Below are 14,177 nucleotides of genomic sequence, written 5' to 3' on the forward strand. Positions count from 1 at the left end.
ATACCGTAATGTCTTGATCAATATCTCATCTCGATTACTGTATCTTTATAGTAAGTTTTGAAATCAGATTAACTTTTAACTTTTTATTTTTCAGACTTATTTTGGATATTCTAAGTTCTTTGATTTTCTCCATATACATTTTAGACTCATCTTGTCAGTTACTGCAAATAATCCTGCTAGGGTTTTTGCTGGGATGGTGTTGAATCTATAGACCAAATTTAGGAGAATGCCAATTGACATTTTAACAATATGAACTCATCTGATCTAAATATATTCATCTCCCTCTGTACAAATGTGATTATTAATTCTTCAAGTATCAAAGCAAACTTTCCTGATATTAGAATGTTCTTTTCTTCATTATTTTTCAACTCAATTTCACAAATACACTTTTGTCTCAAAATTTCTCACCCTAGTTTCACAAATACATTTTTTCAATTCATTCTTAATGTAGAAAAACCAGAAATTTTCTAAAATTGTCTTGTTTTTCCTTGAGTGAATCTATTTAAAAGAAAGGCATTTCAATTTATCACTGAAAGTAGCCATCCTCTCCTTCAATAAATATGGAAGTATTTCAGTTTGCTTATTCAGAACAAATCCCATTATACTGGATTTCTGCTAAAGCCATGTGTTCCGGGAGGAGAAAGGGAGAAGTTCCTTTTTAGTGTGGGATTTTTGTTTGCTGTGTTTGTCTCCTCTAGAAGGAAGCCCACCACAATGATTTTTTGATTTTTCACTGCCTGCCCTCATATAGTTAAGTCTCATAGTATAAGTAGAGTGCTTCAGAGTTTGTATCACTTAAATTTGATGCACTTAGTTCTTTCACAAGAGGGAAATTGCGTTCACTCTTTATGTCTCCATACTTTTATCCACATTATAATAAAAATTCAGTCTTTCCTCTAATATTGTTTTGTTTGTTTGTTTTGTTTTGCTTTGAGACACAGTCTCACTTTATCTCTCAGGCTGGAGTGCAGTCTCACTGCAGCCTTCACCTCCTGGGCTCAGGTGATCCTCTCGCCTCAGACTCCTGAGTATCTGGGGCTACAGGCGTGTGCCACTGTGCCTGGCTAATTTTTTTGTAGAGACGGTGTTTTGCTATGTTACCCAGTCTTGAACTTCAGGACTCAAGTAGGTTGCCCAGCTGAGCCTCCCAAAGTGCTGAGATTACAGGTGTGAGCTACCATATCCAGACTTAACATTGTTGATCTAAATTTATTTTTTATTGCTGATAGTTGGGATGTGTAATATATGCATCTTCACACAATATATACTCACTGCAAGATTGGGCCCTACAATCACAGAAATTCTGTTAAATTATATCTTGTAAAAATACTATCAAGAAAGAAATTAATGTATGGCATGTTCTCTGTGTTAGCAAGAATATTCTTAACAGAAATGAATTTTCATTTTAACAAGAATTGAATCCTTGGATTATAATTTTTATATACATTTTATGCTTCTGAAAATTAAAATAAATTTCCTCTGGCTTGCTTTTGGCTCCATACAAACTTTGTTTTACTTTCCATACTTTTGGTGCCAGGTACTGTAAGATATATTTCAAATCTTGATGTAACCTTCTTCTCTACAGCTTCATTCATAAAACTAAGTGATCCAGAACAGTGGCAATAGACTATTCCTGAAAGCCATTCCTACCCAAGCACAGCTAGCAATAGCTACACCTTAACTCAACTTCTCCTTAGCCAGACCTCCAAAATAATGGCAGCTTCTTCAACACTACTGTCAGTGATCAGGGGGAAGGTCAGAGTAGAAAGAGAGTGCACTTAATCTACTACAACTAATTTTTTAAAATTAATTTCACCTTATATTTTAGATTGAGGGGATACATGTGCAGGTTTGTTATGTGGGTATATTATGTTAGGCTGAGGTTTGGGGTACTATTAAACCCATCACTCAGGAAGTGATCATAACACCCAACAGCTAGTTTTGGGAGTCTTTTGTTTGTTTGTTTTTTAAATTAATAGTTTTTCAACCTGTCCCTCCTACCCTCCCTCCCCCTCTCTAGTAGTACCCAATATCTATTGTTGCCATCTTTACGTCCATGAATACTCAATGTTCAGCTGTCACATGTAGAAACATGAAGTATTTGCTTTTCTGTTCCTGCTTTAACTCACTTAGGATAATGGCCTCCAGTTGCATCCATGTTGCTGCAAAGAACGTGGTTTTATTCTTTTTTTTGGCAGCATTGTAAAATTTTTTAAATTTACAAGTTTTACCGAAATATGTATGTAAATACATCTCTAGGTTTTCTCCAGGGTTTTGAAAGGGATATAAGAAAATAATAAAAATTAAGCTTCATTAGCTTTATTATAAATCTTCAATATTCAATAAATAATTTTTTGAATAAGTGAGTGAATAAATGAACAAAAGAACTTTCCTTGCAGAAGAAGGCCAAACTTCTGTAAACTGTATAACATTAGTAATAAAAGAATGTTGAGTTAAGTCCTGGGACCCTTTCTTTGCTGACACATATGATGTTTGTTTTTAATCAATGTCATTTTAGTTAGAAATTATAAATTCCTCTCACCTGATTGAAATAATTGGGGTTGTTATTTTTCCTGTCAGCAAGCCAAAAAAAGAGGAAATAAAATTAGTCTACCTGGTTTGATAGAGAAGAAATATTTCAAATACTTAAACTAACATCTATCCCTTAGCAAAGGAAGCTGAAGAAACCATACAAGATACCAACAATGGATATGCACACTTATTAAAATGTGTACATAAAAGCTCTAGTCATGTTTATGGTGTAAATGGCTGACAATAGTCATTATTCATCTATCAATAATCTATATAACTATTTCTCTTCTGTGTGTCATTATCTACCAATCCACCTATCTATCAAATGTCAGTCTGTCTTTGCATTCCCAAGCTTCCCTTTCCATCCTCTTATTTATAATCTAAGTAACTTTTGAGGATTCACCTATCCTCCTCCCCTCACCAGTTTATGTGTTTCAGGTGGAACTTGTGATCCATTTCTAGCTCACTGGGTTATTCTATCACCCCGTTATAGTGATTGGTCTACAAATGGGCATGAAGATCGAAGTCCAAGTTGGGCCAAGCAGAGTCAATCCTGTGACTTTCTGGCACTATTGGGGAAAGAGAAGCTTTCTACTAAAGTTGTTCAACTGGTAGAATATAAAGCAGGCACTGAGGAACATTCCTGCCACTATATGGAGAAAGGTTGCCTTAGGATGAAGTCAACACAAAGAAAAGCATAGTTGAAAGGTGGTGTTTAAGTCCATTTTAAGTTGCTCTAAAAGAATACCACAGACTGGGTAATTTATAAAGAATGGAAGTTTATTTGGCTCATGGTTCTGAAGGCCATGAAGTCAAAAAGCATGGCACTGGCACCTGGTAAAGGGCCTTTCTGTTATATCACCCCATGGTAAAAGGCAGAAGGGCAAGACAGCAGAAGCAAAAGAGTAAGCAATCAAGAAAGGGTTGAACTTGCTCTTAGAACAACTCACTCTCAACGTGCTCCTTTTCTGAAATAACAGTAACCTACTCATGAGGGCAGAGCCCTCAGCCCTTATGGCCTAATCACCTCTTAATGGTCCCACCTCTTTTTTTAATTTTTAATATTTTGGGTACATATTAGCTGTATATATTTATTGGGCACATCAGATGTTTTGATACAGTCATGCAATGTGAAATAAGCACATCATGGAAAATAGGGTATGCATCCCTCAAGCATTTGTCCTTTGCTTTACCAACAATGCAATTATACTCTTTTAGTTATTTTAAAATGTATGATCGAATTATTATTGACTATAGTCCTGCTGTTGTGCTATCAAATACTGCATCTTATCAATTCTATTTTTTTAACCCATTAACCATCCTCACCTCCCTCCTACTCCCTGACTACCCTTCTCAGCTTCTAGTAACCATCCTTCTATTCTCTATCTCCATGAGTTTAACAGTTTTTATATTTAGATCCCACAAATAAGTGAGAATATGCAACAGTTGTTTTTCTGTGCCTGGCTTATTTTCCTAACATAATGACCTTCAATTCCAACCATGTTGCAAATGACAGGATCTCATTCTTTTAAAGGCTGAATTGTATACCATTTTAATGGCTCCATTGTATACAAGTCCCACATTTTCTTTATAGACTCATCTGTTGATGGAAAACTTAGGTTGCTTCTGAATCTTGGCTATTGTGAACAGTGCTGCAACAAATATGGTAGTGCAGATATCTCTTTGATATTCTGATTTCATTTCTTTTGGTTATATACCTAGCAGTGGGATCGCCAGATGGTATGGTAGCTCTATTTTTAGTTTTTTGAGGAACCTCCAAACTGTTCTCCACAGTGTTTGTACTAATTTACATATCACTAACAATACATGAGGGATTCCTTTTCTCCACATCCTCGCCAGCATTTTTTATTGCCTGATTTTTGGATAAAAGCCATTTTAACTAGACAAAAATGTTATCACATTGTAATTTTGATTGGCATTTCTCTGTTGATCAATGATGTTGAATATCTTTTCATATGCCTGTTTGCCAGTTGTATGTCTTCTTTTGAGAAAGTTCTATTCAAATCTTTTGCGCATTTTTTTGATCAGATTATTATATTTTTTTCCATAGAGATTTTTTCCTATTTATATATTCTAGTTTTCAATCCCTTGTCAGGTGAGTAGTTTCCAAATATTGTCTCCCATTCTGTGGGTTGTCTCTTCACTTTACTGATTGTTTCCTTCATTGTGCGGAAGCTTTTTAACTTGATGTGATCCCATTTACCCATGTTTGCTTTGGTTGCCTATGCTTGTGGGTATTACTCAAGAAATTTTTGCCCAGACCAATGGCCTGAAAAATTTCTCCTATGTGTGTGTGTTCTTATAGTAGTTTCATATCTAAAAGTCCCAGAGTTAAGTCTTTCATTGATTTTTATTTGATTTTTGTATATAGCAAGAGATAGGGACAAGTTTCCTTCTTCTGCTACCTAGATATTCAGTTTCTCCAGGACAATTTATTGAAGAGACTATTGTTTCTGGCACCTTTGTCAAAAATGAGTTCACCATAGGTGTATGGATTTTTTTTCTGGGTTCTCTGTACTGTTCCATTGGTCTATGTGTCTGGTGTTTGTTTATTTGAGATAGACTCTAGCTCTGTCACCCAGGCTGGAGTGCAGTGGTGTGATCTCAGCTCAATGCAGCCTTCACCTCCAGGGTTCAAGCCATTCTCCTGCCTCGGCCTCCTGAGTAGCTGGGATTACAGGTGCACACTACCACACCTGGCTAATTTTTCTATGTGTCTGTTTTTAAGCCAGTACCATGCTGCTTTGTTGACTATAGCTCTCTGGTATCACTTGAAGTCAGTAATGAGATTCCTCCAGTTTTGTTCTTTTTGCTCCGGATAGTTTTCAGTTTTGTGGGTCTTTAGTGATTCCATATAAAGTTTAGGATTATTTTTTCTATTTCTGTGAAGACCATCATTAGTATTTTGATATAGATTGTATTGAATCTGTAGATTACTCTGTGTAGTAAGAACATTTTAACAATATCCATTCTTCCAGTCCATGAACATGGACTCTATTTCAATTTTTTTGTATCTTCTTCAGTTTCTTGAATCCATGTCTTATAGTTATCATTGTAGAGATCTCTCACTTCGTTGGTTAATTCCAAGGTATTTTATTTTATTTGTAGCTATGGTAAATGAAATTACTTTTTTGATTTTTTTTTTCAGCTTGTTCACTGTTGGTATATAGAAATGCTCTGATATTTGTGTATTAATTTTGTATCATGCAACTTGATTAAATTTATCAGTTCTAATAGTTTTTTGGTAGGAAGTCTAGATTTTTCCAAACATAAGATAATATCATCTGTAAACAAGGATAATTTTCCTTCTTTATTTCCAGTTTGGCTGCTCTTTATTTCTTTCTCTTATCTGATTCCTCCAGCTAGGACTTCCAGTACCATGTTGAAAACAGTGGTGGAAGTGGGTGTCCTTGTTGTGGTCCAGATCTTAGAGGAAATGTTTTCAGTTTTCCCTCATTCAGTATGATACTTTCTGTGGGTCTGTCACATAGGGCTTTTACTATGTTGAGGTATGTTCCTTCTACACTCAGTTTTTGAGAGTTTTGATTTTGAAGGGATGTTAAACTTTAGCAAATGTTTTTCAGAACCAGTTGAAAAAAGCTTATGGTTTCTCTCGTCATTCTGTTGATATATTGCATTACATTGATTGATTTGCATATGCTGAGCCATGCTTGAATCCCTGGTATAAATCCCATTTGGTCATGATAAATGATCTTTTTAATGTATTGTTGAATTGAGTTTGCTAGTATTTTGTTGAGGATTTTTGCCTACATATTCCTTGGAGATATTGGCCTGTAGTTTTCTTTTCTTTTTTGATGTGTCTTTATTGGGTTTTGGCATCAGAGTAATAATACTGGCCTCACAGAGTAAGTTTGGAAGTATTACCTTCTTTATTTTTTGGAATAGTTTGAGTAAGATTGATATTAGTTCTTCTTTAAATGTTTAGTAGAAAAAAGCAGTGAAGCCATCAGGCCCTGTCTTTTCTTTATTGGAAGACATTTTTATTATGGTTTCATTCTCTTTACTTGTTATTGGTCTTTCCACGTTTTGGATTTCTTCATGGTTCAATCTTGTTAGGTTGTATGTGTCTAGGAAGTTATCCATTTCCTCTAGATTTTCCAATTTATTGGCCTATAATTGCTCATCATAGCCACCAATTATCATTTGAATTTCTCTAGTATCACTTTTTCATCTCTGATTTTATTTATTTGGGTCTTCTCCATTTTTTTTTTTATTAGTCTGGCAAAATGTCAATGTTGTTTATTTTTTTCAAAAATCCAACTTTTTGTTTAACTGATCTTTTGTATTATTTTCTTCATTTCAAAATCATGTATTTCTGTTCTAATCTTTATTATTTTTTTTTTTCTACTAATTTTGGGTTTGGTCTGCTCTTGCTTTTCTAGTTTTTGTTTTTTTTTTATCTTTTATATGTGGGTGTTATATAAGTAAACTCACGTCACAGAGGTTTGTTGTACAGATTTTGTCACCCTATTACTAAGCCCAGTACTATATATATATATGGTATATATATATTTTATATATATGTATAATATTATATATATTATATATTATATATGTATATATATATATATATACACACTTCTCTCCCTCCTTCCATTCTCCACCCTCAGATAGGCCCCTGTTTCTGTTGTTTCTCTTTGGGTTCATGTATTCTCATCATTTAGTTCCCACTTAGAAGTGAGAATGTATCATATTTGGTTTTCTGTTCAGGCATTAGTTTGCTAAGGATAATGGACTCTAGGTTCATCTATGTTCCTGCAAAGGGCTTGATTGCATTCTTTTTTATGGCTGCATAGTATTCTATGGTGTATATGTACCACATTTTCTTTATCCAGTCTATCATTGATGGGCATTTAGATTGATTCCATGTCTTTATTATTGTGAAGAATGCTGCAGTGAACATTTACCTTCTTGTGTCTTTATGGTAGAATTATTTTTATTCCTTTGAGTATATACACAGTAATGGGATTGTTGGGTCAAATAGTAGTTCTGTTTTTAGCTCTTTAAGGAATTACCACACGGCTTTCCATGATGGTTGAACTAATTTAGACTCCCACCAACAGTATATAAGCATTTTCTTTTCTCTGCAACCTCACCAGCATCTGTTATTTTTTCACTTTTTAGTAATAGCCATTAAGACTAGTGTGTGATGATATGTCATTGTGGTTTTAATTTCCGTATCTCTAATGAACAGTGATATTGCACTGTTTTTCATATGCTTGTTGGCCACATATATGTCATCTTTAGAAAAGTGTCTGTTCATGTCCTTTGCCCACTTTTTAATGGGGTTGTTTGTTATTTCTTGGAAATCTGCTTATGTTTCTTATAGATGATGAATATTAGACCTTTGTCACATGCATAGTTGTGAATATTTTCTCCAATTCTGTAGGTTGTTCATTTACTCTGTTGATAGTTTCTTTTGCTGTGCAGAGCTCTTAAGCTTGAATAGATCCTGTTTGTCAATGTTTGCCTTAGTTGCAGTTGCTTGTGGCATCTTCGTCATGAAATCTTTGCCCATTCCTATGTGCAGATGGTTGTCTCCCAGGGTATTTATAGTTTTGGGCTTTACATTTAGGTCCTTTACATCTTGAATTGATTTTTGTATATGCATTAAGGAAGGATTCCAGTTTCAATCTTCTGTATATGGCCGGCCAGTTATCCCAGTATCATTTATTAAATAGGGAGTCTTTTCTCATTGCATATTTTTGTCAGTTTTGTCAAAGATCAGATGGTTGTATGTGTGTGGCTTTATTTCTGGGCACTCTATTCTGTTCCATTGGTCTATGTGTCTGTTTTTGTACCACTGCCATGCTGTTTTGGTTACCAGAGCCCTGTAACGTAGTTTGAAGTCAGATAGTGTGATGTCTTTTCCTGTTCTTTAAGATATATTAGGTTATTTTTTGAAGTTTTTTTTTTGTAATGTAGGCACCTATAGCTATAAATTTCCCTCTTAATACACCTTTGCTATATCCCATAGGTTTTGGTGCATTGTGTTTCTATTTGTTTCAAGAATGTTTCAATGTCTTCTTAATTTCTTCATTGACCCACATGTTATTCAGGAGTATATTGTTTAATTTCCATGTGTTTGTATAGTTTCCAAAGTTCTTCTTGTTTATGATTTCTAGTTTTATTCAATTTTGGTCAGAGAAGATGCTTATTATTATTATTTCAATTTTTTGAATGTTTTACAACTTGTTTTTGACCTAGCATATAGTCTATTATTGAAAATGATCCATGTGCTGTGGGAAAAAAATGTTATATAACATTTGGATAAAATGTTATATTTACAATTGTTATATCCTGTTGCTGCATTGACCCTTTTTTCATTATATAATAACCTTCTTTGTCTCTTCCTAGAGTTTTGGTCTTGAAATCTATTTTGTCTGATATAAATATAGCTACTCCTGCTCTTTTTTTGGGTTTCTATTGCATGGAGTATCTTTTTCATTCCTTTACTTTCAGTCTTTGTATATCTTTATGAGTGAAATGTTTTTCCTGCAGGCAAGAAATCATGGGTTATTATTTTTTTTAATGCATTCAGCCAGTCTATGTCTTTTGATTAGAGAGTTTAGTTTATTTACATTCATAAAATAGGGACTTGCTTCTCCCATTTTATTATTTGTTTTCTGGTTGTTTTGTGGCCTTCTCTTCCTTCTTTCTTTCCTATCTTCCTTTTAGTACAGGTGATTTTCTCGGTGGTATAATTTAATTTCTTACTTTTTTATTTTTTGTGTATTCATTGTATGTTGTTCAATTTGAGGTTACTGTGGAGATTGCAAACAATGTCTTATAATCTATTATTTTAAATTGATGACAACTTAACATTGATTCTGTAAATAAACACACAAAAGGAAAACTAATGAAACTCTATACTTTTAACTTTATTTTTCTGCTTTTTAACTTTTTGTTGATCTATTTTTATCTTATTATAATATCTATGCCTTAAAAAGTTATTATATTTAATTGGTTCATTGTGTAGTGTTTGTTTGTTTGTTTGAGATGGAGTCTTGCTCTGTCACCCAGGCTGGAGTGCAGTGGCACGATCTAGGCTCACTAGGCTCACTCCCAAGTTCAAGCAATTCTCCTGACTCAGCCTCCTAAGTAGCTGGAATTATAGGCGTCTGCCACCATACCAGTCTAATTTTTGTATTTTTAGTAGAGATGGGGTTTCACCATGTTGACTAGGCTGGTCTCAAACCCCTGATCTCAGGTGATCCACATGCCTCGGCCTCACAAAGTACTGGGATTACAGGCATGAACCAGGTGTGGTTCATGGCCCACATGTGCCTGGCCCATCATGTAGTCTTTGTACTTAAGATAATAGTACTTTATATGCCAGCACTGCAATGTTATAATATTCTGTTTTTCTGTGTGCTTACCATTATCAGTAAGTTTCATAGCTTCTAATGATTTCTTCTTGCTTGTTAACATCGTTTTCTTTTACACTGAAGAACTCCCTTTAGCATTTCTTGTAGGACAGGTCTGATATTGATGTCCTACAGGACATCAGCTTGTACCTCAGCTTTTGTTTGTTTTGGAAGGTCCTTGTTTCTCCCAGTATATACTAGATATACTGTTCTAGGGTGATTCATTTTTTCCTTCAGAACTTTAAATACATCGTGCTACTCTCTTCTAGCTCTTTTTAGATTTCCACTAAAAAGTCTGCTGCCAGGGGTATGGGAGCTCTATTGTATGCTATGTGTTCATTTTCTCTTGCTGCTTTTTGGATTCTTTCATTTTCCTTGACCTTTGGGAATTGGATTAGTAGTGCCTTGAGGCAGTCTTCTTTTGGGTTAACTCTGCCTGGTGTTCTATAACTTTCTTGTACTTAATTGTTGATATCTTTTTCCAGGTTTGGGAAGTTCTCTGATATTATTCCTTTGAATAAAGTTTCTATCCTTGTTTCTTTTTCAACCTCCCCTTTAAAGCCAATAACTCTTAGATTTGCCCCAGTGAGTCTATGTTCTAGATCCTGCAGGCATGCTTCATTGCTTTTTATTCTTTTCTCTTGTCTCCTCTGACCATGTATTTTCAAATAGCCTGTCTTCCAGCTCACTTATTCTGCTTGCTCAATTCTGCTATTGTTACTTTGATGTATTCGTCAGTATGTCAGTTGCATTTTCCAGTTCCAGAATTTCTACTTGATTCTTTTTAGTTATTTCAATATATTTTAAACTTTTTCTGATAGTATCCTGAATTCCTTTTCCGTATTATTTTGAATTTCTTTCAGTTTCCCCAAAACACCTATGTTGAATTCCCTGTCTAAAAGGCCACATATCTATGTTTCTCCAGGATTGGTCCCTGGTGCTTGTTTAGTTCATTTGATGAGATCCTGTTTTCCTGAATGGCATTGATACTTATAGTTGTTCAGTGTCTGGGCACTGAAGAGTTAGGTATTTATCATAGTCTTCTCAGGCTTGTTCGTGCCTGTCCTTCTTCAGAAGACTTTCCAGGTATTTGAAGGGAGTTGGGCCTTCAGCCCAATATTGCTGTGGTTTTTGCAGACTCATAGAGATACCGCCTTGGCAGTCTTGAATAAGATACAGAGGAATTTTCTGGATTACCAGGAAGAAACTCTTTTTTCTTTTACTTTCCCTCAAATGGAGTCTCTCTCTCTGTCTCTCTCTCTCTCTCTATCTCTCTCTGTGTGTGTGTGTGTGTGTGTGTGTGTGTGTGTGTGCATGTGCACGTGCTGAGCTACCTGGAACTAGGGGTGTGGTGATGTAATAAGCATCCCTGTGGCCACACCACTGAGACTGCACTGGGTCAGACCTGCAGCCAGCACAGCACTAGGTTTTGCCCAAGGCCTGCTGTAACCACTCCCTGGCTACCTTTGTTCATCCACTGATCTAGGGGTCTACAAATAACACACAGCAAAGCCAGTCATCTTTGTGTCCTCTTCAGGGTGATGAGGGTCTCTAGGTTCAAGGCAGATCCATAGATGCTGTCTGGTGGCCAGGGATTGGCATCAAAATCCTTAGAAATTTGCCTTATGTTCTATTGTACTATGGTTAAGCTGGCAGTCAAACCACAATATAAAGTTCTTCCCATTTTTTCTTCCCCTTTCCATAGGCAGAGGAGACTCTTCTTGTTGGCATCACCCCACTGGCCCATGGGGGTGTGGAGCAGTCTCGCAGACCACTGCCGAAGCTCATGTAAAGCCCAAGGGCTCTTCAGTTAGCTTGTAGTGAATGCTGCCAGGCCTGAGACTCAGCCTTCAGGGATGTGGGTTCCCCTCTGGTCCCTGGCAGGTCCACAAATACTATCCAAGTGCCTAGGCCTGAACTCAGGGATCCCAAGAGTCTGCTTGTTGCTCTATCCTGCTGTGGCTGAGCTGGTACCTAAGGTGCAAGACAAAGTTCTCTTTGTTTTTCCCTCTGCTTTTCTCAAACAGAAGGAGTTTTACACTGTAGCTACCATAGCTGAGGTTGTGCTAGGTCACACTTGTAGTTAGCATGTCTCAGATGACTTATCTTACTGTGGCAGAGCTGGTACTCAAGATGCAAGGCAAAGTTCTCTTTACTCTTTGCTCTCCTCCCCTTAAGCACAAGGAAGGAGACACGTTTGCAGCTGTGAGCTGTTCTGCCTCAGGTTCAGGGAGGAGTGGCGTAAGCATTTCCTTAGCTGCTCCAACTGGTGTTACCCTAGTCCTCTGGCCCTAAGCCCAGCCCAGCATTAGGAGTTCCCTAGAAATTGCAGTCCTTGTGTCCTAGACTCTCAAGTTTACCTAGAGCCCCAGAGCCCTTTGGCCTGCTATGGTGAGGCTTGCCAAGAAACTTGAGTTCTGATTGATGGAATGGGTGATTTCCCTCTCACTAGGTCTGCTTCAAATGTACCTTCCTTATGCTGGCACTGGTTGAACCTAGCATGGCTTTGCTTTTTGCTATGACAGGTCAGCACTGAGTTCAAGGTAAAGTACCCCAGTCACTGCGCTCTCCCTCTCTGAAGTGCATAGACTGTGCTACATGGCCACTGCCAGGGCTAGAGGAGAAATGGTGTCGGCAAGTCAAGACTGTCTCTTCAACCCTTTTCATTGCCTCTGTCAATAATATGAAGTTAAAACCAGGTCCTGTGGTTGCTCACCTGATTTTTGGTTCTTGTGAGGGTTTGAGGGTGCTTTTCTGTGTGCAGATAGTTGTGAAAATTTGGCATGCCTGCAGGGGGTACAAATGTTGCAGGCCTCTATTTCACTCTTTTATTGTTTCCCAGCCCACGTATTAATACCATCACAATGACAACTAAATTTCAACATGAGATGTAAAGGGAACATTCTAACCATATCAGATAGCAATAGAGAGAAAATATCTTGCTAACATTGTCTTGGATCAAACTTTCTGAAGCCAACTGCACTTCTGGCCATACCACTTATGTAATACTGGTAATTCCTTTTCCTGACTTCAAACTTTTCTGTCACTTGGAATCAAAAGTTAGCTGAATAATATATTGATTTTATATATGTGAGCATGAGAATGTTCAAGTATCATGCAAAGAGCATTAAGGTCTTTGGGAAAGCTGTGTTCTTATTCACTATCCTCTACTAAGATTTAACACTGGGCTGAGAACCAGGGTTATTCATTTATTACCAAGGCCCATTCTGATTGGAACAATTAGCGAGCTGACATGTCCATGAATTTGAAATAGCATAGTTCAAAGATGTTAGTGTATATGTGTGTGCACATGCACGTGTATATGTGTGTACCTCAGTTTTGAAACAGTCCTTGAAAGTATATTACAGTGGAAAGGTAAGAGGATGTCTAAGGTTGAAATGAGGGTCAGAAGCATATTTAACAATTTGCCTTGAGCCCAGTATGACTGTAATATAAACGCTTAAAAGGATTTCTTTTTAATTATGTTGAAATTGCTTGTTGTCAAGGGACAAGTTCTTCCTCAAAGATAAATCTTAGAGCCTTAAGCTACTCTCACTCTTAAAACAGGTTTATAATTTATTCCTTTTATTCTTAGGCCTCCTTACCTTTGCTTTACCAGCTACCAACACATTGCTTCCTTTTGGATGCCTTTGCCTAGGATCCTTTGGAATTCTTCAAGTTTTTCTTTAACCTGACATTTCCAATGCAAATACACGAACTCTTTTCTTCCTGCAGGAGTTTTTGTAGTAGGTTTTCTAATAGACTCTTAAAAAGTAGGTGAAAAAACACAGAAAACATTGGGTTGGTTCCTGCAAAGCCATGGGAACTCTTAACAAGCATAAACAGCATCAGTTTCTCAACTTCACTGACATGTGGGCAGGGTTGGCTGGCTGTGTCCTAGCTTCTTCCTTGTCTTCCTTTCTGGAGGGTCCCCTTTACCCTCATTTCACAACTCTTCCATGTCTAAGGTGGGGATGTGATATCATTTTCCCTTCTTCCTCAGTGAGCACCAGGTCTCTCCAGATGATTGTGCGCTCTGCTTTGAATCCCTAGACCTGCATGGTGCCTCAGAGCTTGTTCTCAAAAGGGACCCACCCTGTGAGTGTCTGATGTCTAAGTGCTCTTTGCTATCCAAAGGAAAAGAAGCCCAGTTACTCCCTGACATATGTAAGAAAAACATCGGCTTTCTTTTCAGGTAGCAAAAATACTGCTATGCTCCTTTGGAGATGGGGATTT

At 36.8% G+C, this 14,177-nt stretch overlaps 1 protein-coding gene across 6 annotated transcripts in view; it reads right to left on the reverse strand.

Moving 5' to 3' along the window:
- LOC141584314 (uncharacterized) overlaps window positions 1-14,177 on the reverse strand; it is a 224,131-nt gene that overhangs the window by 29,277 nt on the left and 180,677 nt on the right. Inside the window, exon 7 of one of the 6 annotated variants that reach the window (XM_074398029.1) lies at window positions 7,137-13,706. The exons of the other annotated variants lie outside the window; for them this stretch is intronic. The gene's annotated coding sequence lies outside the window, so the exon portion shown is untranslated. Of the gene's footprint in view, window positions 1-7,136; window positions 13,707-14,177 lie in introns of those variants that run through there. 6 annotated transcript variants of the gene reach the window in all.

This window comes from Saimiri boliviensis, chromosome 4, assembly GCF_048565385.1.
Source record: "Saimiri boliviensis isolate mSaiBol1 chromosome 4, mSaiBol1.pri, whole genome shotgun sequence".
In the NCBI taxonomy this organism is placed as follows: Eukaryota; Metazoa; Chordata; class Mammalia; order Primates; family Cebidae; genus Saimiri; species Saimiri boliviensis.